The sequence below is a fragment of the Phascolarctos cinereus genome, unplaced genomic scaffold (assembly GCF_003287225.1).
Source record: "Phascolarctos cinereus isolate Bilbo 61053 unplaced genomic scaffold, phaCin_HiC Scaffold_9;HRSCAF=440, whole genome shotgun sequence".
NCBI lineage: Eukaryota > Metazoa > Chordata > Mammalia > Diprotodontia > Phascolarctidae > Phascolarctos > Phascolarctos cinereus.
Window position 1 is genome coordinate 101485234 of NW_027556402.1, and position 25330 is coordinate 101510563.

Sequence of the window (25330 nt, forward strand, 5' to 3'; positions counted from 1 at the left end):
CATGGAGGGGTAAAGGTAGATTCTGTAACGAGAAATAGGGACTCTACAATGGGCATGATCTGATGAGATCTGATACTCAAAGAGACCACTTCCTGGAGAAATGACTTAGAAGAAGAAAAATAAAGGCCCCTGGCAGCTACTAATATACAGAAGCATGGGAATGTCAAGGACCCAGAAAAGATATTCCATTCAAATGGAAAATGATGACAGAATAAGGAGGGCATAAGCCACATTATCAGAGACACAAGGAAATTTCTATCATATTATGGTAATAATATTTCTATCCTTTCTAACTCCTCCAGGAATTGATACTTATAAGAGCAAAGGACAACAAAAAAATGGGGAAAGGGGATAAAATCTACGAGACAATAAATCAAAATTAGAAGGAACTCAAAATAGCTATCTTAGAAGTTATATTCCCAAAAGAAGGAATAATTAAGTATAAAGACTATGAATCAAAGAATAAAAGTTTTAAATACACAGAAAGAAAAGAGAAATGTTGAAATGAAAAACTTTTTTTAGAAGAAGGTAAAAGAAGCTGAAGGTGAAATAAGGAGCAGGAAACATTTTTAACTATTCAACTGAGAACGGAAAAAAGAGAGGAAGAGCTATGTAACTAAATAAAATGAAAAGTAATCAGTAAGTAAAACTCCAAAAGTAGTAAAAGGAGTGACAAATGGGAGGGGGGTACAAGGTGAAGGTGAGGGGAAGAGAATTTGTGGGTACAGGATTGCTTTAAGGTAGATTAAACAAAAATAACTATAGGGACAAAGTACTGTCTTGAAATAGAACAAGCAGCAAAAAAAAATCCAAATGAAGAAAGAAAAAGCAATCATCAGAGAAACAACAGAAAAAATATAAATACTGTCTTAAATTTAAATGTGAATGGATTAAACAATACAATGAGAAGTGAGAGACAGACTGGACAAGAAAACAAAACCCCACAATGTCATGCTTACTAGAAAATCTAGAAAACAGGCATACAAAGAATAAAAATGAGTGGCTGGAACAAAATTTGTTACGCATCAGGTGAACCCAAAAGGAAGAGTTGTAATCATTCTATCAGACAAAGCAAAAGCAAATATTCACAATATCAATAGGAATAAGCAAAGAAATTACATTATATAGCAAAAAAAAAAACAGATAACAAACCAGTATCAATAAAAAAAAAAAATCCTGTATGTTCCAAATGCCTTAGCTTCCGAAATCATACAAATCCAACAGAAAGATAAATAAAAAGTAAAATACAGGAATAAACAAATTGCTGGAGAAACTAAAGCTAAAAGTTGGGTGGTAGAATAGCAGGAAGTACAGCAAACTCCCCCACTAAAACTCCTTTAAATAAATCTAGAAAACACATTAGACCAAATATTGATCAGGAAACCCAACTAAAAATCATAGTGAGTTATTTTTCTAGCCCAAATCAGCCCAAGGAAACAACAGATTTGGAGACAATAGAGACTAAATCTGGCCAGAAGCAGAAGTACTGAGCATTCCAGTTCAAAAGAGAGGCTGTACAATAAAGCAAGAAGTCCCAGAACCATACTTGGGCACTGCAACAGAAATGGATGACAACTGGCATCTCTTTCACCCACTACACTAAGTTCTAGGTAACAAACTGAGAGAGACCAAGGAGGTAACCTGTGCCCAGGAGTGGCATTTCAGGAAAAAGACCAGTTGAAAGCTATTGGTGGCATACCAGGACAGGAGCTAATTAGCAACCTTATTAGAGCTTCGACCCCAGAAGCAGAGAAGCATCCACCTTCTATCCCTGTCTGAAGCCTGCAGAGGAATAAGCAGGGCAGGAATCCTGGGCCAAAGAGGACCTTGAAGTTCTGACACTTTCAATCAGCAGAATTTCCCAAATGGCTGGTAAGGGCAGAGTTGGGAGCAGTCTACAATGTTTCAAAGACCCAAATTCAGGTCAGTTAACTTGCAGAACTCAAGCTGTCCTGGATGAGACCACTTTAGTAGCACTGAGAACTTACCAGAACCCTGAGCTGTTCCTGAGATCCTGAAATAATACAACTCTCAAAAGCTCAAGAAAGCAGCAACAGCATTAGCCTGGACCTTCCCTCCAAAATGTGCACAGCCCTAAATCCCAAGTTTAAAGTCAGGAAGTAGACTGGAAGAATGAGTAAACAAAAAATGAATTCCATCATAAAAAGCTAGTATGATGACAGGGAAGCTCAAAATACAACGACCAAAGAGGAGAGTGACTCCAAAACATCTATGAGCTAAACCTAAAAACAAACAATACAACAACAACAATAACAACAAAAATCCACTGCACAGGTTGGGTACAAATTCAATTAGAATTCCTGGATGAGACAATGGAAGAGTTTTTTAGAAGAGTGAAAATGTTTATAAATGCAATGAGTGCTAGAGGAAAAAAAATAGCTGAAGTGAAATGAGAGCTACGGAAGAAAAAATGGGAAAGGCAATTAATAGCTTGATAAAGATGGTACAAAACCTTAACCAATAACAAACTTCTTGAAAACTAGAATGGATAAATAAGGCAATGACTCTAAGAGACAGCAAGAAATATTAAAACAAGCAGTCCAAAGACTGAAAATAATAGAATAAAATGTAAACAACTGACCTGAAAAACAGATTGAGGGACAAACAAGTGGCTAGATATCATCTTTCAAGCAATCTTAAACAACAACAACCACCACCACCAGATTGCTTAGAACTACAGGACCATGTAAAAAGAGAAAGAATAGACCAGCCTCCTCCTAAAATAAATTCCAAAATAAAAACTCTCTGGAACATGATATGGAAAATCTAGAGCTTCCAGGTCAAAGAAAAATACTACAAATAGTCAGAAAAACAGTAATTCAAGTAGGAGAACCACAGTTAGGAACAGATACACAACAGCCACCACTATAAAGCATGAGAAAAACTGGAATATGATCATATAGAAAGCTTACAACCAAGAACAGCTTACTCCAAAAAACTGAACACAGTGCTACGAGGGGAACCTTTAACAAAATAAAGGACTTTCAAGCATTCCTGATGAAAAGACAAGAGCTACACAGAAACTTTTAAAGTTCAAACACAGGAGTTAGGAGAAATATAAAAAGGTAAATAGGAATGAATAACCATAAGAGACTAAACAAGCATAAGTTCCTTACTTTATAATATATACAAAGATGATATGTCCCCTTCTGAGCCCTGTTATCATCATCAGAGATCACAGTGTAAGTCTAATTAGGAAAGTTCCAGTTTTGGGAGAAGGAAATGGCAAACTACTCCAGTATCTTCACCAACTAAAACCCAGGGGTCACAAAGAGTTAAAAACAACTGAAACAACTGAACAAGTAGTAGTTTTGTTATCATTAGATGATCTTAAGAGAATAATGGAAAGAGGTGAAGAGAAATACATTGCGGGGAGGGGGGGAAGTAAATTAGAGAAAATTATCTCACATAATCAAGGTGTGCAAATAGACATTTATACAAACAAGAATTTAAAGCGGTTTGGGGAAGTGGTTGGCACTTGAACCTCACTCTCATTTGAACTGGACAAGAATGGAAAAACCCACTGACAAGACATACATTCATTTGGATATAGAAATATATTTTGTTAAAAAATAAACAAAATAACTATACTAAAGAAGGGGAAAAAACCTTCTGGTCCTAATGGACTTAATGGATAATTCTATGAAACTCTTAGACAGTTAAGACTAATGCTACACAAAACATTCTTAAAAATCCTTTTGAAAAATAATTTCATTCTAAAACTTGAACCAAATATAAAGCAAAAAAGGAAAACTATAGACCAATATCATTAATGAACATAAAAATTTTAAATGTAAATAAAAATTCTGTCAAAAACACAATAGCAATTCATATAAGAAATCATCCTAATATGACCAAGTTGGACTTATACCAGGAATGCAAGGATGATCCGCATTAGTAAAATAATCCACACTATTATGTTAAAAATGACAATGTCCAAAACCACATGAGTATGCTATAAAGAGTGCTACAAAACATAATAGAGAAACTTTTTAAAAATATCATTAAAATTACTTGCCTAAAATCAAAAGCAAGCATCATATGCAATGGAAATAAACTAGATGCTTTTCATATAAATACGGGAATAAAACAATAAGACCCAATGTCCCCAGTATTATTTGGTAGAGTTATATAGAAACGACAGCAATAGCATTAAAACCAGAGAAAGAAATTAAAGGTGTAGGAGATAAAACTATACTTATTTGCTGATGACACAATGGTTTGCTAATTGAGACAACAGGCTTAGTTAGCAAAGATACAGGCTATGAAACAAACCCATAAAAAAAAAGCATTTTTTTGTATAATAAAGTTGAAAACCCAATAACAGAAAGGGAAAGAAATATCATCCAAAATAACTACAAAATGCATACAATATTTGGAGATCAATCTACCAAAGCACATTCAATACCTAAATCAATTCAATTACAAAGTGCTCTTTAAATAAAGTATAACTTAAGCAGCTGAAGAAATATTCATTAATTATGATTGGGCCATGCTAATATTAAAAAAATGCCAACATTATCAAAGTTAATTAACAGTTTTAGTACTATGCCAATCAAATTATCAAAAGGATACCTTATAAAACTTGATACTATGATAATAAAAGTCATCTGAAGGCACAAAATATTTAGACTATCAAGGGAAATAACGAAAAGATAGGAATAAAAAGGGGGAATAACATTTCTAGAGCTTAAACTATATAGAGCAGCAGTCACCAAAATTATTTGGTACTGGTTTTATAAAACAGAAGATTAAGAGAAAAGGTCTACCCAAGAAGAATGAAAAATTATAGAACACAATAACCTAATGTTTGCTTAATTGGAAAACAAAAAATTTTTTTAAACTAAGTTTAATTTTAAGTTCTGAATTCTCTGCCTCCTACCTCCCTCCCCCATTTGCTAAGAAAGCAAGAAAAATAAAATAACTTACAAGTTTAGTTGTTGTTTAGTTGTTTCAGTTGTGTCTGATTCTTTGTAACCTTATTTTGGGGTTTTCTTGGCAAAGATACTGCAGTGGTTTGCCATTTCCTTCTCCAGTCCATTTTACAGATGAGGAAACTGAGGCAAACAATGATTTGCCCAGAGAAATACCTAGTAAGCCTCTAAGACCAGATCTGAACTCATTAAGATGGGTCTTCCTGACTCCACGTGCTGTACTCTACCTACTACAATACCTAGCTGTATAGTCAAACAAAATAAATTCTTACATTAACCACGTCCAAAATAAAGAGGGGAGAAGGAAGGAAGGAAAGATTGATTCAATTTGCATTATGAGTCCATCAGCTTTCTACCTACAGGTATATAGCATGTTTTATTACAAGTCTTTTGAATTTCTACTTGGTAACTGCGACATTTGGAAAGAACTGTCTATTTGATAAGAACTGCTAGGACAACTAGAAAGCAGTATAGCATAAATTTGGCTTGGGCCAACATCTTATAACCTCTTCCACAATAAATTCAAAATGGCCATGTGACCCTAACATCATACCTTTATAAAAGAGCTAGAAGAGCAGATCATATACCTTTCATAGCTTTGAGTAGATGATGTATTTTTAAACAATAAAGACAATTACAAAAGATTAAATAATTTTAACTATATGAAACTGAAATATTTCTGCACAAGCAAAAATTAATACATCTAAGATAAGAAGGGAAGCAGTCACATGGGAAAATTTTCTTGAATAAAGCCTTGGTATCCAATATAGACAACTAACACAAATATATAAATACCAAAAGTCATTCCCAATAGTTAAGTGGCCAAAAGACTTAAACAAATATTCCTGAAAAGAAGAATTACAAACTTCTAGCAACCATAAGAAAGCTCCAAATCACTAACAATAAAAGAAATGTAAATCAAAATAATCCTGGAGTTTTGCCTCACACTAAAGAAACAGGACAGATGATAAAAGATGGGGAAAAAGTCAGTGCTTAAAGGTGTTGTAGAAAGATAGGCATATTAGTACACTATGAAAGAATTGAGAATCAATACAACCATTTTGGAAAGCATTTTAGAATTATGCAAATAAAGTCACTAAAATATCCATACCCTTAGATCCACAGATTCCATCCTAGGCAAATGCTCAAAAGAGCTCGTTCATAAAAAGAAAGTACCCATATACGTGAAAATATTTATAGCCATGCTTTCTGTTGTAACAAAGAACCACAAACAAAGCAAAGCCCCATCAACTGCATTACAAATTTACATGAATATAAAGGAAAAATACTGTACTTCTGAGAAACGGTGAATTCATATTAATATAGGAAAACATGGAAATAATATGAAGGAACCGATGCAAAATGAAGTAAAGACAGCCAAGAAAACAACATACACAACTATAACAACATAGATTAAAATTACTACAAAAAATAAAAAATGAATATTGCAAAACTACAAAGAATAACATGAAAAGACAATTCCCCTTCAAGAAACTCAAGAAATGGGGGGTTCACTAGTAAAAAATACTGCAAGTATTTACATATTTTAATGTACTAACTTTACTTATTTTTTCCTCTCCTTCCTCTTTTTATTAAAAAAAATCTTTCTTAAGAGGTATAACTGGAATACAGAGGAAAATTTTGGTGCCATAAAACAAAAGATAATAAAAATTTATTTTAAAAAAACAAAAGGATAAAATGAAAGGAATACAAAAAAGCAGTAGAAAGTAGAAAAGATCTTCAAAGATTACTATAACCAATTGTTTTTACCATCAAAGACAGTGGCACTACCACAGATAGGTGCCAACTTCATACTTCCAGATGTTTATAGGAAAGAAAGAAATGGTACTAAAAATAAAGACAAGAAAAACAGTTGGACTGGACCAAGTGTATATAAAAGGGACTTGTGCATCAGGTGGTAAAATTTTGAGTCTTAAGGGATCAACGAAGGCATTTGAAGTAGGAGAATATACTAAAAGAGCAGAAAAAAAATTAAACCTTATTAAGACCAAAACAAAATGCAACAAAAAAGGCAACAACTACCAATGTATACATGTACTTTTCCACCACAAAATCTCGGTAAGTCCTCCACTATGATGCCTTAAGGTAGTTGTTCAGTCATTACAGTCATGTCCCACTCTTTGTGACCCCATTTGGAGTTTTCTTGGCAAAGATACTACCACTTCTCTCAGCTCATTTTACAGATGAGGAAACTGAGGCAAATAGAGTTAAGTGATTTGCCCAGGGTCACACAGCTAATAAGTATCTGAGGCAGGATTTGAACTCAGGAAGATATATCTTCCTCACTCCAGGCCCAGGCTTCTATCTACTGTACCACCTACCTGCCCCTGAAGGTAGTGGTAGCAAAGAAAAAAGGCATTCAAAAGCAGTATCTAAAAATGAACCGCAGTTATATCATTTTACAAGTGATTAAAGATACACAGAGTACACATTACTATTTTGCTTACCGTTCACTGATTATATAAAAAAGTAGATTCAGCAAAGCAGCACATCTCTTATCCAATAAGGTATCACCCATCTATACATCAAAATCATTCAAAATTCCTTGAAAGCTATAACAAATAACCCTCGATTAACTACCCTCCCATCATAAAGATCATGTAAGGCACAGAAACATGAGATATCTGCTGGCAAAAGGTGTTTGCCATTATGGCAGAGGAAATCTAGGGCATAGTCCATGTTGAAAAGGGTGGCCCCTGGAATGGTGAGATCCTCCTATCTACAGAAGTCTGCAGGTTATATTACAGATTATAAAAATTATAAAAATATTAAAAATATTTTTAAAACTAAAAAAATTATAGATTATATTTTTAAAAACCTATAAAATTGTGCATACCCTTTGATTCAGCAATAGCACTTCTAGGGCTGTATCCCAAAGAGATCACAAAAATGGGAAAAGGACTCACACGTACAAAAATATTTATAGCAGCTCTTACTGTGGTAGCAAAGAATTGGAAGCTGAGGGGATGCCCATCAACTGGGGAATGGCTGAACAAGTTGTGGTATGTGAACGTAATGGAATATTATTATGCTATAAGAAATGATGAGCAGAAAGATTTCAGAAAAATCTGGAAAGACTTATATGAACTGATGCTGAGTGAAATAAGCAGAACCAGGAGAACATTGTACACAGTAAACAGCTATACTATGCAATGACTGACTTTGATAGACTTGGTTCTTCTCAGCAATGCAAGGATCTAAGACAACTCCAAGACTCATGATGGAAAATGCTTGGGGGAAGCTAGGTGGTGCAGTAGATAGAGTACCGGCCATGGAGTCAGGAGGACCCAAGTTCAAATCTGCCCTCAGACATATAACACTTATTAGCTGTGTGACTTTGGGCAAGTCACTTAACCCCACTGCCTAGCCAAAAAAAGGAAAAAATGCTATCCACATCCAGATAAAGAACTACTGAGTCTGAATGAAGATGGAAGCATTACTATTTGTTCTCCTTTTCCTTTGTTGTTTTGTTTTATTGCTTCATTTTCATGGTTCCTCCCATTAGTTCTAATTGTTCTTTACATCATGACTAATGGGGAAATATGCTTAATATGAACGTATAAGTAGAGCCTTTATCAGATTGCATGCTAAGAGAGGGGTAGAAAATTTAAAACTCAAAATCTTATGGAAGTGAAGGTTGAAAACTAAAAATTAATAAATTATTTTAAAAGAAAAGAATAACCGCACAACAGCTATAGTACCTATAGAAAAGCTTGAATATTACCATGCCTTTATACTTCTTCAATTTGACCTAGAGCAAATTTCAGCAACTTCTTTAACTCAGAAAATCTACAATTGCTTCGAAAAGGCCCAAGTCAAAAGCAGGCCTAAAAAAAGAAAAAGGTAAATGAATAAAGGAAAAGTAATAAGGAAAAAGGAAAATAAAAACAAGTGAAAGAGAAAGTTAAGATGCATACAAAGTACATAAAAGAAGGATTATAGGATGTAGAGGTAATGCAAATCTGCCCCTCCTGATTTTTTTTCCTATATATTTAATGGTACGACGGATACAGCATTAAACCTGGAGTCAGAAAGACCCGAGTTCAAATTTGACCTCAGATACTTACTAGCTGTATGATCCTGGGCAAATCTCATAACCTCCATTTGCCTCAGTTTCCTCAACTAAAAAATGAGGGAAATAATAGCACCTACTTCCCAAGGTTGTTGTGAGAATCAAATGAGATAACTGCAAAGCACTTACTACAATACCTGGCACATCACAGGCAGTATGTACTTATTCCCTCTTTCAATTCCCCCAAATAACAAAGATCTAAAAACTTGGCCCCAGAGAAAAGTTGACAAACCATACCTCTCCTCTTTGCACAGGCAGAGAATTATAGGTATAGGATAATGACTACTTTCAGATTCAACTAATGTGTTGATTAGTTTTACTCATTTTTTTTCCTTTTTAAAATTGTTGTTCAAAGATTCATTTGAGTAAGGAAGAGAGATTAGGAAATTAAGCTGATATTAATTTTTAATATATCAATAAAAATAAGATAAAAAAGACAAAACCATAAAACTATATAGGTCTCACTTCATCCCAATGCTACTGATATTCTCCGTGGCTCAGCTGCTTAAACAGATGCCAGTAAGAAGTGATTTCTCAAAGCCCCTGTTATGCCAGCTGCTGAAGGAGAAATATTTGGGGATATCTCTGTCGCATGGCAGCTAATTAGCAACTGAAGTGGAGATCCTAGATCCCACAGAATAAAATTACTACAATTTGGGGAGAAGCATGTTTTAACCTCAGAAACTATAAGTTTCTTAACTGTAAGTTAAGAACAGGGAACACCATCTTTTCTATACTTCCTCCCCGATTAAGAAAAATTCAAAATCCAGTATTTTGTTTGTCTTTTACTGGTGCCCTGCTATGTGTGCCAGATATTCACTAGGTTGCCTACCCCTCATTTAGGGATGCTATATTGGTACTGTTATCTCCCCAAAAACCACCTTGGACAGATTCATCTGGCTTTCTCTTTTTAAATTCTATCCAGCATTCTTGCTGCCAAAGAAGTAGTTTACAGCTACATATCAACACACAGATATACATATGTATATTTATCACTAGGTTTTATTTGAGTGAATTCTATATTCCTTTATTTCTAAGTGTCATTTCTTCTGAAGAAAAAAAGCCAGTTATTGGGTACAAAAATTATGTAATCTACTTTGCCTTAAAGTAGCATTCTCGTAGGTATAACCAAAAACCAAGTCATAACTGACATAGCAGTAAAAGCAATAATCTCCAAAGTTCCATTCAATCTTAAGATCTTAATCTTAAGATGCACTGCTTTGCATCTAAAATTCCTTTATCTACCACCTCCTAAAGCCACAATTAAAAAAAAAAAACTTCTGCAGACCATTTGGGAAGCTTTTTGAAACTAATTATCACACATAATAATCAACCCAGTAATCAAGCATTAAATTCCAACCTATTTAATTAGTCCTCCAAGAAATCAAAGCTATTTCTTGTTGCTGTTGTTTTTGCCTCAATCAATCTTAGAACAAAGTAAGTATAAAACTAGATTGGGATGAGAGGGAGGTTGAGGTAACCTTCCCTGATAGACTCCAAACATAATTCCGTTTCAGGAGTCTCTTAACAAAAAAAAAAAAAAAACACATAACCTCTAAAGAAAGAATCAATGAGTTTTAATTAGAAGTGACAATGGAAGTTCCATACACAGAGCAGTGGAAAGAGCACACTGGAGTGAGGATAAGAAAACCTACTCACTTAGCCAGTAAAACTAGCTGATCAGGCCACATAGTATTCACGAGGCTGACCAAATGATCTTTAATATTCCTTTTAACACTAAAGTTGTTAGATTCTCACTAATGGCTGGAGTTCTATAAACAGATATCTAATTCCATAAACAATTCATTGAAGGATGTGAGGAACAGAAGTCTGAATTTCTCAGTAATACTGTTCTTAAAAACCTTCAACCCACTTCTACTGAAGAACATAAATATATTTAGAGGAAAAAATTATAAAGAATTTTCATTAAGGGTAGTTGAAGAACATAAGGATTTTCAAAACCCACCCTTTATCAACTTAGGAACAATCACTTATCTACAGAGTTAAAAAAGTAATAAAGCTGGTATTCCATCTTACTAAGGAAAATTTCTAGAGATAAGCAGTGACATATCATGGATAGAAAACTAGCCTGAAAGTCAGGAAATACTGATTTTATGTTCCACCTCTGACATACTTGCTATGCAATCAATGCCAACCTAATTTAAGAGCCTGTGCCGATATGCATTGGTAGAGGGGTTACCCTTACTAGGAGTTTGCTATACTAATGAAATCAAAGACCTAGTCCAGAAAATAAAAAGTCATGCATGGAGTAATCATAATAAGGCAATTCAGATACTACTACTACTACCACCACCACCACTGTTAGAGATATTATATTTTAAAAATTAAATGCAAATGAATTTAACAAATCTTTTTGTACATTAAAGACTTATCATTATAGCTTTTTTCTAGGTACACTGAAATACTTCCTAGGTATAATTAAAAATAAATGAACTGAAGAATACAGGCCAAGATTTCTTGAAGAAATAGTGTTAACTATAACTCAAAAAAATTCAGTCTAAATAAAAGCCTCCAAAAGACATTTGGTCAATATAAAATACAATTATTCCTGCTTCATTAATCAAATATTTCCATGATTAGCAAAACGAATATTTAATAATTGTCTAGTTAATTTCATCAATTAAGATCAGATCCTAGGCCTAGAGTGATGGAAAGAGACCTTAGGAGACATTTTATATAGCCCCTTCATTTTACAGCTGGAAAAAAAAGTTAATATCAAGAGACCCAAGGTCACACAAGTAGTAAGAGGGCCTTGAAGAGAGATCCTGGCACTCCACTTTTGGGGCACTTTTCTTTTTATCTGGCTGCCTCCCCAAATAACCCTCACTACTGGCCTAATTTCCCCAATATGGCAATTTCCATTAATCAAATTAATCTCAAATTCTGAAATATACAGTTAAATTTGTACTACTAATAATACAATTAAAGTATTGCAACCGAATTCCACATAACTAAGTTCACAAATATCTCTTAAAATTTTGATAACATGTTTATTTTAGTAATCATGATCAATTTTATTAGAAATAGATTTTCTTTAAAATATTAGTACTGGGATAAACCTCATGACCAAGTTTCCAAACATGTTACAAGCTAATAGCATGACACAGAAATATGTACTACAATCATATCATAAAGGAGTCCACTAAAGTTTTGAAAACAAGTTAAAGGGTGAAGATTAAAACCGTGTTGCAATAATTTTTTAAAAAGAACAAAGCTAAACATTCCTAGCCCTTACTGTCCATACTGATCACATATTTTTCAGAGAATCATAAAATTAGAAAGTATCATCTCAAAAGTCATCCAAGGCAAAACACTATCTGAACCAGGAATATTAAGAGTAGACCCTTTTCAAAAGATATGTATTTGTCCACATTAATGACTAAGAATTTGACTTCACTGATACTATTAAATTCTTCTCTATTCAGCAACCTACCAGTGTATCTTGAACTTCAACATCACTCAAAATAGTATCTTGAAATTATGAGATTTTGAAATTCTACTTACTGCCATCTGTTCCTACTCTTGAAGCAAAATATTTAAGATTTTCTTTTGCCTAATCCTTCCCTTAAAGTGTCCCCTGAAGAAACTCATAGCATCATTTTTTTCACTGAAACCTTTCAGTTTTTCTAAGATTCTCACAAGCTGTCTCTGATTTGTTTTTATCCTTCCATTCCATATACTTCCATGTGAAAACTTACTTTTTCTAGTAATAATTAAAGCTTTATCATTTATAATTAAAGCTTTATCATTTTCAATGCTAGCTATTAAGTCACTAATTTACCCCAAAACAAACTTCTTCAGAGTCACATTCTATCACAATAGCCTCTGCGGAATACTGCTTCAGTTTTTCCCCAGAAAATATCTAGGATTTTCCTTGTGATAGAGTACTTCGACTCTCTTACTCCAGGAAGCAAAGGACTCAGTAGGGAATATACACTGAACACAGTTAAGCATCAAATCTTGAAATCATACAAATGAAGAAATGGTAGGAACTTGATGAGTCATAAACTAAAGCCAAGACAAAAGATGAATTATTAAAACATAAAATATTTCCAAGGAAGAAATTATATAATTTTCTTTACTGACCTATTCAAATTTCAATTGCCCAATCATCTTTACTGGCAAGAAATTTTTACATCTAATCTAAGGAGCTTATGATTTAGTTTAAGTTCACTTCCAGGAGAATTCGATTTTTAAATTTCAATTAGAAAAATCATCTTTACATTTGATCCTGGGACAATCCACTAGTGAGTTCCCTTTAACAGTTTAGGAATCAAAAGTGATGAGCTATACATGCTGATTACCTAACTGTGTTCCACTCCCAAATGAGGTGCCAAAACTAATTACTCCCTTCTCAACTACTATTATTTCAATCCTAGTCACCCAAAGCATTGCCACAGGCCAGCCTAAAACTACAGTCTTGTGGTTGTAGGAGTAAAGGTGATGGACATGAGAATGTAATCAGGGCATCGCTCATATGGAAGTGTAAATTATAAGGCAGAAAATGTTGCACCACACCTACGTGTGATCTCTACAGACAATTCTCTAGACCAAGACTTTGAACTTTCAAAGACGTCTCCTGACACTCAGGGGGGATAAAACCAGCAAGCTATGGAGGCAAGGAAATAATATAGCCAAAACATGGGTATATTCAAGACCATTAGGTTTACATGTTGACTGTATTTTTTTTTTACATTTTAAAATCTTGTTGTCAATAATAATCAAGACTTTAAAATTTTTAATGCCCTTAAAAAAACAGTAGACAGGTAGGTGGTGCAGTGGACAGAGCACCACGAACACTACTAGCTGTTTGACCTGGGCAAGTCAGTCACTTAACCGAGTTTACCTCAGTTTCCTCATCTGTAAAATGAGCTGATGAAGAAGATTGAAAACCATTCCAATATCTTTCCAAGAAACCCCAAATGGTTTTAAGACGAGTCGGACATAACTGAAAAACAACTGAACAGCAGCAGCAACAGACAGTGCGTTACCCAGAAAAGTGATAGTTTTATAACTAAACATACCTATAACTTAACAAATGTAAGTCCACAGAATTACATTTCATTTATCAAATTTAAATCCTTATATAGAAATTCTCCTTTCCTAAAGCATCATGAAGATTTGTTGTAAAATTTTTAAAATTATCATTACATAGACTTTACCTGAACTTTTAAATTAAATTAAAAATTAAATACATCAGCTTAAGATCCGAAAGTATCTTCTTAGAGATCAAGTCAATCCTTTAATGCATTACATATAATATGTAGTAGTTAAGTTTCTAGCCTCTTGGTCTAACTGTTTAAAGTGTGGTGCTCAGTAAGGCTAGGGTTCATCGTTCACTCAATGATTGGTTAAGCCATCTATTCACTGTTCCAGTCATAGAATTCAACACAAAGACATTTATTATAAGAAAGGAGCTAACCAAAGAAATGTGGCTGGATCAACACAAATATTTTGGGCATACAGTATAACACATAGCATTACGTGGCCAGTACATTTATTTTCATAGGAGGTATACAAGCAATTTAATAAAATATTCTCAAAAAGATGTTTCATGTATTTTGGGAATACTGTCAGATTTACTTTAAGTTTAGGATGGCTAAGTTACAAAATTTTTTAAAATAGATTACTACCTTATACTAGAGTTGTAATTTTTAGATGATTATGAATATCAAAAGGTAACATGTTCTTTGACCCTAAATCAGACCTTTTTTTGACAAGTACTCTCTTCCTAATGAAACACACAATTCCTTATGTAATATTTTCCAAGGTCTTCTGTGAAGTTATCAATGAAAATACTGATTTTTATTTTCTTCCCTCTTTCACCAATCATTAGGTAGTAAATTAAAATGGATAACTGCACTGAAAGTTCTGTGGGCCTTAGTGATAAAAGTTTCAAAGGTTATACAAGAGTTGTCATAATAAATATATAACTAGTATAGACTATTCCTATGTGCAAACATGGACTCTTGCCAACAACTGTTTATGCACGTAACTTCACAAATCGAAGCCTACTTGCCAAGGTTCTATAACTGTAAAATGGAAATGTTATGAAGTTTGATTGCATCCTACCCATTAAAGAAATTTTATTATCTCATACTATAGCTAGAGAAAAACATGGAATTTAAGATTTAAATGAGGAGATGCAATGACAAGCAAAGTATTATGATCTATAACCATATCATCAGTCTGGTCCTGATGTCATCATATATGTGAAAAGTCAAGTTACAAAATATTTCAATGGAGAATATATACCTTACAGGGAAACTAGTAGCACTTTTAATTTTTAGCAAATAAGGACTTACTACATTACTACCAAATGATGTGCCTTTTATTTACGTATAAATTTTTTTTCACATCCACAAATTATTGAATACCATAGTGCTACTGGTGATACTTTCATGAAAACCTCTTCCAATAAGGCTTTTTTAAAAAAATAAAAGAAACCACCCCAACCAAGGAAAACTTACACACACATATCTGGATGTACATACTGTGTATTGACATACACAGTAATCTTTGCTTAACGCTAGCCCTGAGTCCATATATAGTCCAAGACAAAGCAGCAAGTCAGGTCATATTGTTATAAAGTCTTCTGAAGCTTCCAATAATTAAACCCCAAAAGACTCCTGATAAACAATACTAAACATCTAAAGGCAAGACACCATTATATTTTTTAATGCCTATGGAATAAGATTACAGGAGGCTCCTTGTTTTATCCCACACCCTTTGATAGCCATATTTTTAGGGACCTCCTAATCCAAACCCCTTATTTTGCAGATAAGGAAATCCAGACCCAAAGCAAGTGACTTGTCCAAGTCACTAGTCAAAGGATGAGGGCTCTCTCGAAGAACATTATAATTCCTTCATTGTTTAACAGTCACACAGGTAAGGGGCAGAACCCGCGTCTTCTGACTCCCAGTCTAGTGCTCCTCACACATCAACAAGAGTAAGATAAAGTCGAATAACACTCTTCAGCCCTCACTGAGTGATCAAGATGGTACATCCGTTCTTAACTATTGATTACCGTGTCTGGCTGCCTGCCCTCGTATTGTGGTTGAGAAGGATCAGCTGGTGGTGTTCCTGTCCCTCCAGAAGCTTTCCAAAGCACAATAATCAATATAGGTAAGATCTCGGAGCAGACCCGGGAGTCAAAGGCAGAGGAATCCTAGGCTTCCAAGCATGCACCCAGGTTAAGACCTCTATGAAAACAATAAGGGGAAGGAAGGGTTATTATTACTAAGTTTCAGCCGAACGGCTACGTGCCTGAAAGGTTGGGAGCGGGGGGGAGGGGGATCTCTAAGTTTCCTAAGTTTGCCTGTCCTTCCTACAGGTGGGGGAAGGGCCCGGAGTGGAATTTACCTGCCAAGTCCCGAGTGGCTGTGAAGGAGTGAATTACAGGTAAGGGGAGTAAGACGCCCGGGGAGGAAGAGAAGGGAGACGGAGATGGGCTAAGGACGGGGCGACGCGACACCAAAGGAAGGAGGATCCCGAAGCGAGGAAGAGGGGCTGCGCACAGCAGGGGTCTGGGGAGGTGGGGGACGCCAGGAGGTAACAGGTGGGGGGAGGGCTCTGACCTCGGACGAGCCCGGAGGGGCAGGGGGGCTGGGCGGGTCGCCGCCGGGCGAGGCCCCCCCAGGAGGCTAAGCTACAGCGGCCTTCACCCGGCCCGGGCACCCCCCCAAACCCCCGGCCCCCTCGGGACAGTGAAGGGGAGGAGCGGCCAGAGCTCCTTCACGCCGGCGGCGGCCCCGGGCGCGGGAGTGTGCCCCAGTGCGTGAGCGCGTGTGAGTGCCTGGGGGGACGAGGCGGGGGGCTGGGGGTCCGGCCGTTACCGGCGGTTTGGTGGCGTCCCCCTCTCCCCTCCTCACCCCTTTGGTCTTCGGATGTTGGTCACAAATCTCGGGGACCAACGACCACAAACCGTCGCCGCGGCCGCTTCGAGGACCCAGCGGGCCGAATGGGGGCTGCCGCGGGGAGAGGAGAGGCGGCCAGGGGGCGGCTGCAGCAGCGGCGGCTGCAGCGGCAGCCGGAGAGCGGGAGCCGGGGGTGGGAAGGGCTCGCGCTGTCCTCGCGCCTCCGCCTCGGCCGCTCGCGCCCCGAGCTCAGGCACCAGCGCTAGGCGTACTCCACCAGCCCGCGTCGAGAACTCCCCATCCGCCGCGCCGGGTCAGCTCCCAGCCAATCAGGGTCCAGCTCCTAGGAGCCCCCGGGAGGTGGGAGGGCGGGGGGCGGGGAGCAGGAGTGCCCCCTCCCCCAGCCCAGCCTGCGCTCACTCGGTGGGAACCAGCCGAAACACAGAAATGGGCGGGCTCACAGTTGAAATCTGAAAGGACCACATGGCCGTGCGGCGAAGTGGTTTGGACGGGCAGAGAGGGTAGCCAATGAGGGAGTAGTTCAGTCCCAGAAATGTTTTTGGGAGCCAACCAAGGAAGGGTTACCTCGAGCTAGAGCGCACGTGGCGGAGAGGCACCTACTCCTGAGAAAAGTTGTGTAGCTGAAGGTGCGGTTGGGTTTTTTTTCAATTGGCGAATTGTTTGTCATGTGAACTGGGTGGATACTTATGAAAGAAGGTTATAGGGGAGGAGTTTGAATTTGTTTGTTTCAGAGACCCGCATTGGGCAGTCTGGACAAGTCAGTTTTTAAATGCATTTAAAAAAAAACCTAGAGTTGCAAAGGAAGTCAATTATGTTGAAATTACACTTATCAAATTATTTTTTAAATTAACTCAGTAGAGGAGCACTTTTTTTAAATCCATAAACATGCACTTCCATAATAAGCCAATTTGGTGGCTAATGTGTCATCTTCCTCCAGTTATATGTATAGCATGCTTATAAACTACATACAAAATACATATAACCATATGTAACTATAAATATGTGTATGTGTATCAATCAACAAGCATTTATGAAGCATCTCCCTTGTGTTTTGCCTCATTTTGCAATGACTGCCTGGAACACAGTAGGTACTTAATAAATGTTCATTGATTGATTAATACTGTGTACCAGGTACTATGCTAAGCTCTGGGGTTATAAAGGAGCTAAGTGATTTATTCCACAGAGTGCTGGAAGATCCTTCAAGTTCACATCCAATGGGAGGCCTCAAAGGTTACTATCTCTGTGAGTCTGGGCAAAGCACGTAACCCCATTTTGCTTCAGTTTCCTCAAATGCAAATTGGGGATGATAATAGCACCTACCTCCCAGGATTGTTGTGAGGATGAAATGGAATATTTGTAAAGACCTGGCATATAGTAGACATTTTAGAAATGTTTCTTTTCTTCTTTCTTGTTCTCAAGGAGCTTATAGTCTAATGAATATTTGTATGTATATATATATATATATATATATATATATATAAAATATGTATACATATTTGCATTTTAATGCCAGAAAATTTCTGTTCATGGCATCAAGATATTTATTTGGTGTAAGTAAAGTCATTTATCTTATAACTGGAAGTCTCCAAGGGGTAACTATTCAAAGGGGACACAATTTTCAAACATTGGGTTCAAAGCATAGATGCCTTTTCTGGGAGCTATCTGGCACTTTGCAGATTTGGGTTTGCAGGACTGATGTTTGTGAGACTTATTTCATCATTAAGTAATGTGTCTCCCTGCTTTTCTAACATAGGCATATATCTTTATAAAAGGCTCATAAGTGTGATTTTGAAATCCCGAACTATTTATTGATCAAACTAAAGAAAAGAACTAAGTTCACTACTAAATGGTGAGTGAAAAGACCTAAATTGGAGGCCTTTGTTGCTTTATAACTTTAGATAGGTCACTCTGCACCTCCACCCTTTTCCTTATCTGAGCCAAGTGACCTAAAAAAGTCACAATTATCCATAAAATTGTTGGCATGAAGTTAACACATTTTGGTCATTGAACAAGACATTCTGGTACTCATAAAATGGATAATTCAGTTAAAAAAAAGCCACCAAAACATAAACAGAAGTTGTCTAACAGAACTGGTAAAGCAAATAAGGAACATCAAAGTAAACTTAATAACACATCAGAAACTACAGTGACTTCCAATAAAGTAATTTAATTAATAAACTAATTAATGAAACCAGACTTTACTGTCAATTCATAATGCTTATACTTCAAAACATACTAGCCTGGGAGATTTCTGCTCTAACCACAGATTTTAATAATACTCATAGCCACTACATCAAATGAAATTGAGTTCAATTCAATTCAACAAGCACTTATTTAAGTGCTTACAAGGAGCCAAGCTAGGGGCTGGGGCAGGAATACAAAGACAAATATTAAACAGTTCCTGCCTTTAAGGAGCTTGCATTTTACTTGGGGGGGTGGAGGGGCGGGGCAGGCATTAATAAGTATTTGGGAGGATCCGGAAAGATCTTTTGTAGGTGGTAGAACTTCAGCTGAGCTTTGAAGAGAGCTAGGGACTCCAACAGGCAGAGAAGAAGGATCTACATCCTAGCCTTTCAAGACAGCCAGTACAAAAGCATGCAGACAGTACATATATGGAACATCAAGGCCAGTTTGGCTAAGCAGAGTGCATAAATTAAGGTCATTCAGTACAGAAATTGGAATGAGGGATGTCTCATTTGAAGGAGTTTTAAAATGAAGAAATAGATGGATTTTTTGTTCCTTCCCATTTCAATTCCTTCAATTTGGTGGCAACTGTCTCTTCCAAATGAGTGACTGGCAATGTGATGATCCATTTTCAGACCAGAAAAGGAGAAAAGAAACCCAATTACAACATTTAAAAGAGATTTGTAAAGAGATATTCTCTATAGCCAACTGGACAGTAGAATGTGATACCCCTGGCCTCCAAATATATGTCAAGGTTGTTGTGATGGTATGGTAGTTTCCCATACTGAAGTGGTGGTGTGGAGAGGTTGCAAAGATGGTTTCCCAGTTTTCCCTTTTCTTACAGAAAAAATCCCATCTCTGATGCATGTAAAAAATGTTTCCTCCTTTTCAGGGATTCCAGGACAGTCACTGGTGAGGAGCAAGTTGTTGTCTACTACCTCTTCTTCCAGATCCATGCTGTAGTAACCCTGAGAACAAAACTTGGTTGAGGGGAATGAGATTATGAGACTGGAATTTTTCCCAATTTACCCAAGGTAAGATAGCAAGGAGGAACTGGAGAATTTTAGCTATGATGTTCCATGCTATGAGACACTTGTCTATGAAGTTATAATTGGGGGAAAAGGAACTTTCTATAATTGAGAAGAAAAAGAGACCTTCTTAGCTAGTATGGGGGGGGGGAGCGCAAAAGAAAGCAAAAGATAAATGACACTAATACAGTTGATATGGGCATGAACCTTGCCAGGGAGTTTTTAATCCTAAAATTATCTGGCAGAAGCCAGGAAGCTGACCTTGGGTTGTTATATCAGAGGGAGGACCAAAGGCTTTGTGGAGGTATAGGTGGCTTTTTCCTCAGGATTCTAAAAAGGCACTGGCTCAGATTCTCTAGAAGAGAATCTTTGTTTTCCTTCCAACGCACAAAGATCCTAAAAAGGTAGAGGAGAAAGAGAGAAGTCCTTAGTTATTAATGTAGTTGTGTATAAATATCTATATGCATGTAAATACTCTATAGCAAACATTACCAATTACTTTGTATTCCCCAAAGTGAAGTAGAATAGCATTTGCAGTTTAAAAAAATTCTAACCAATAAATATCTTATAGCAGCCACAAGTGAAATGAATCTTGGCTACCATATTTTTATGGTCCTATAGCAGTATGAGTAGGGGAGTAATGTGTAAGCCTGTAAAGTATTAGTTGGAGCCAGTTGATAATGGACCAAACAAATAAGCTTATATGTGATCCTAGAACCAAGAGTGACTTTAGATCTGTAGCTCCTGGAGTCAGAGAATGACATGGCCAGATGAAAGGTTGATGATATGACTGGAGGGATGGAGATGGATGCTCAAGATATCAGTGGGTCCTAATAGAGCTGCCTCCAGCTCTAATATCCTAACTTCCTTATGGCCCCCACTGAACAGCAGTCATGTCCTGATTTGACCACACAATCTAGCTTTAACCACATCACAGGCCCCCAAACTCAACATAGGCGGACCCACTGCCCCTAGACTCAGTATGTGGGTATCTGAGTAGAGAAATGCAAATTGGACATAAAGATCTTCAATTTGTCTGCATAGAGATGAGAATTGAACACCTGAAAATCAACGACATCACCTAGAGAAAAGGACTGAGGTCAGAACCTTGAGATACACCCATATTTAAAGGTTGAGTTATGGGTGATTAACCAGCATAGGAGACTGAGAAGGAGTGATCAAATGTATAGAAAGAAAACCAGGGGAGGAGAGAATATCCAGAAAGAAGGGGAAGTTGACAGTATTTAGTGCTACATAAAAATGAAGAAGGATGAGGACTGAGAAAAGGCCACCATCTGGTAATTGAGAGATCAGTGGTAACTTCGGAGAGAGGTGTTTTAGTTGAACAAAGTGTTACAAGACTGTGAAAGTGTTGAAAAGTAAGTGCAAAGAGAGAAAGGGGTAAGGAGTATAGACAGTTTTTTGTTTTGCTTTTTTCTCAGAAATTTGGCTAGGAAAGGGAGGAAAGATATAAAGTGATAGGTTGAGAGGATGGTAATGTCTTAAGCAAAGTTTTAAAGATGGAAGATGCCTTACTGAAGATTAAAAAGAAAGAGGATGATTGCTTAAGAGCAGTCTGTTAGAGGAGATAGTAAGGAGTGGGATAAAAGGGACTACTAGAGGAATTGGCCTTGGAGAAGGGCCACCTCTTCCTCAGAGATCAAAATAAATGAAGAAAGATGGAGTGATGATTGTAAAGGGTTTTACTACATAGAATAAGCCAGAAGGAGGTGACAGGAAATTGCCTCTGTTTTCTCAGGTGAGACCAGCTATCCTCCACTAAAGTTCTACCATGGGTTTTCTGAAAGCTCTGATCATACCAAAAGAAGAAAGACTGAATGGAGGGCAGCTTAATTAAGTACAAAAAAAGCTCATTAGGACAGGGGGATTGCCCACCAATATTTTTGGCCACAGCAATTCATGAAACTTGAAGCTAAAAGGAAGCAGTTTTGGCACAGATAGTACCCACCCTGCTGAAATCATCAGTCTTAAATTATTGGAGATCTGCTATAGCTGGTCTGTACAAGTAGGTAGGCAGGTGGCACAGTGGATAGTGTCGGGCCTGGAGTCAGAAAGACTCATTTTTCTGAGCTCAAATCTGGGCTTAGTCACTTACTAGCTGTGTGGATCCTGGGAAAGTCACTCAACCCTGTTTACCCCAGTTTCCTCATGAGCTGAAGAAGGAAATGGCAAACCACTCCAGTATTTTTTGCCAAGAAAACTCCAAATGGGGTCACAAAGAATCAGACATGACTAAACTCAACAAGAAGAAGATAATTTTTAAAACAGTGACTAGCTCAGTTAATGATAGTAGATAATGTAATTACTAGGTTGAATTATTTTTCATTATTTCTAGATGCACAAAGTTCATTATTACTAACTTCATTAATTCAGAGGACAGCAAAACAGCAATAAATATGTGAAATTATATATTAATTTGGGTCATCATTTTAAGGAGATTTAACATTTCACTGCAGCCAGAAAGCAGCCTTTAAAAGGGCCAACCAACCAAGTTATAAAGTGATTACCAAAGTGTCCCATCTCCCAACAACAACTATCTTGTAATATATGTGTAAAGAAGAAAAAGATGATGAAAAGCTGTAAAACTAGATTCTGTCCAAAGCAGCATACCTGAATCTTAAACTCTGATTGACATAGGGCCCAAGGTGTCTTAACAGCCTTGTCCAATGCCCTCATTTTAGAGACAGAAATGAAGTAACCTGCTGACAGACACAGGAACAGGGCCTGGATGAGAACTCAGTTCTGCCGTCCACCAACTCTTTCGACTAAACTACCATTAAACAGGGTAAAATAAACCAGTAATGGATAGCCCATTCATGAAAATACAGAAGAAACATTTTTAGTTTTTAATGTGGTTAGTCACTTTAGTTAGTGACTTTTAATGCAAACAAGCGTGTCCGTTTTTGTGCTTCAGTAGGTTAGTCTGCATTTATTGGAAGTTCGGTATGTGGAAAATGTAATGGAGGAACAAATGTTAATAGCTGTATTACAAATAAAATATAGAAAAACACTAAGGGGAAAATACAAAAGTGGCCACAGATAGCTTCAATCAATATACTACAAAGTATAATGCTTCAACAAATTCAAGTCGTGTAAGGCTGATGAAGGAGACTGGCCTAGTGTTTAGAGAGCTGATCTCCAGAGTCCAGAAGACCTGTCATCAAGTCTGGTATCTGATACATGCCGGCTCTGTGACCCTGGAAGAGTTATTTAAGAGTTTCCTTTGAATGACCATACAAATTGTGGCATATGAATGTAAGGAAGCATTATAATGAGGATGAAAAATATAGAGAATCATAGGAAAACTCATACTAAGTGATGCAAAGTGAAGTAAGCAGAATTAGGAAAATAGCATATGACAATTGTCGTTCAGTCATGTCCAATTCTTCGTGAGCCCATTTGGAGTTTTCTTGGCAAAGATACGGGAGTGGTTTGCCATTTCCTTCTCAGTTTCAGATGAAGAAATGAGGCAAACAGGGTTAAAGTGACTTGCCTCGGGTCACATAGCTAGTAAGTGTGTGTGAGGCTGGATTTGAGCTCAAGAAGAGGAGTCTTCCTGACTCCAGGCCAGCACTCTATCCACTGTGCCAAGCACTCATTAAACATTTAGCTATGTGCTTAAGCACTGGCGATAGCAAGGAAAAGTAGAAATGTCCAAACACCGTGAAATCATGTCTAGACTAAAAATAAGAGTTTTAAAAATCAACCACTCTTACTTCAGCAGACAATATATGGAGGATGGTATGAATGAAAAACTTGTTGTACAGTAGTTGAACAACCCAGTGATGAGCCTCTCTGAATTTAGGTGGGCTGTTTCTCCAGCATCTCCTTTACATCTCATGACTAGGCCCCAAGTTGTTGCCTCTCCATCTTGGTAACGCGTGCCAGACCTTAATGGCTCAGAGGCCTCCAATGGTATCATTGGAGAATCTGGGATCATTTCCATACCTTCATGAGACTTGAGGCACACACAGCCTTAGGGGAAGTGACAATAAACAAGTAGCTCCAAATAGTTTTCTTTTCACAGCTGACTGCTAAAATGATCCAGGATAATTAAATACTAAATCACTGATTTCTCATTTGGAGATTAAAAATCAACCTTTAAGATTGTAGTAGCAAGAGTTGTAGGTTCCTAAGTAGTCACTAGGTGGAGATGTTATTTTGTGTTATGGGGAAAAATCCTTTTTTAGAAGTAGCAAAGAGTATGTTATTTTAAGATCTCTTTTCATAGGATTTAGAGCTGGAAGGGGCCTAGAGATCATCTATTCCAGTGGTGTCAAACTCAAATAGAAAAGGGGCCTCTGGTCCATACATTGTTGGATACATATTGACCTAGTTTTAAAATGTGATGTTATCTATGTTTTATTGTATTTTTATTTATTTTGCTAAATATTTCCCAATGACATTTTAACATTCTGTTTTAGGCCTCACTCCAGAGTGGTGCTGAACCACATTGTTGAAATCTCTGATCTAGTTCAACTTCCTCACTGTCAATCTTTGTCAAGGAGCAGCAGAACAGAAAAAACTCTTAAGAACCTCAATGAGGCAATCACTGGGAGCCTTGCCACAGAACCAGGTTATCATATGTTGGTGTTATGGGGTCAAAACACCTGGATTCATATGTGATCTTAAGGTGAACTTCATCACCTAGGGTGTTTATTCTAAAAAAAAAAAACCAAAAGACCCCAAGGCTTTGGGCTAGATCTTTAAGGTTCTTTCCGGCTCTAAATTTTATGATCCTTCAGCAAGCCTCTTTAACTCGATAGACCTATATTGATTCAATTCAAGACATGCAGTGGAACAACTTTATTAAGCCCTTAGGATGTCATTCCTAGGGATTAAAAAATGAAATGACTACCTGCCCTTTGGAAGTTTATAATCTGCCAAATTCTACCTGTTGGTGTAGTTGTAGGTTGCAGGAAGAGAAATCAAAAGGTACCTATTCAACAGGTTCCTTAAAATGTTATTCCTGTATTACTTTCCTATCAAATCTATATTCTCTGCGCTAAAATCTTAATAAATGGGATTTGACCCACTGTCTGTGACCAGTTGGAACGATAGCCCATATGTGAAGCTTTACGAAGCAGCATTGGAGGAGATAGGACATAGGTTATTTTATAAAGGAGGAAATTGAGGTAGAGTAGGAAAATC

General features: G+C 37.0%; 1 protein-coding gene across 5 annotated transcripts in view; it reads right to left on the reverse strand.

Annotated features, from left to right (window-relative positions):
- Window positions 1–17043, reverse strand: part of RBM46 (RNA binding motif protein 46) — a 66737-nt gene extending 49694 nt beyond the window's left edge. For 3 of the 5 annotated variants that reach the window (XM_078148339.1, XM_078148338.1, XM_020993990.2), the window contains exons 1-2: window positions 16941–17043; window positions 16097–16271 (exon numbers count right to left, since the gene is read on the reverse strand). The gene's annotated coding sequence lies outside the window, so the exon portion shown is untranslated. The remainder of the gene's footprint in view (window positions 1–16096; window positions 16272–16940) is intronic. The other 2 variants (XM_020993984.2, XM_020993986.2) reach the window with 2 other exon arrangements.
- Between the last annotated feature and the right edge of the window lie 8287 nt (window positions 17044–25330).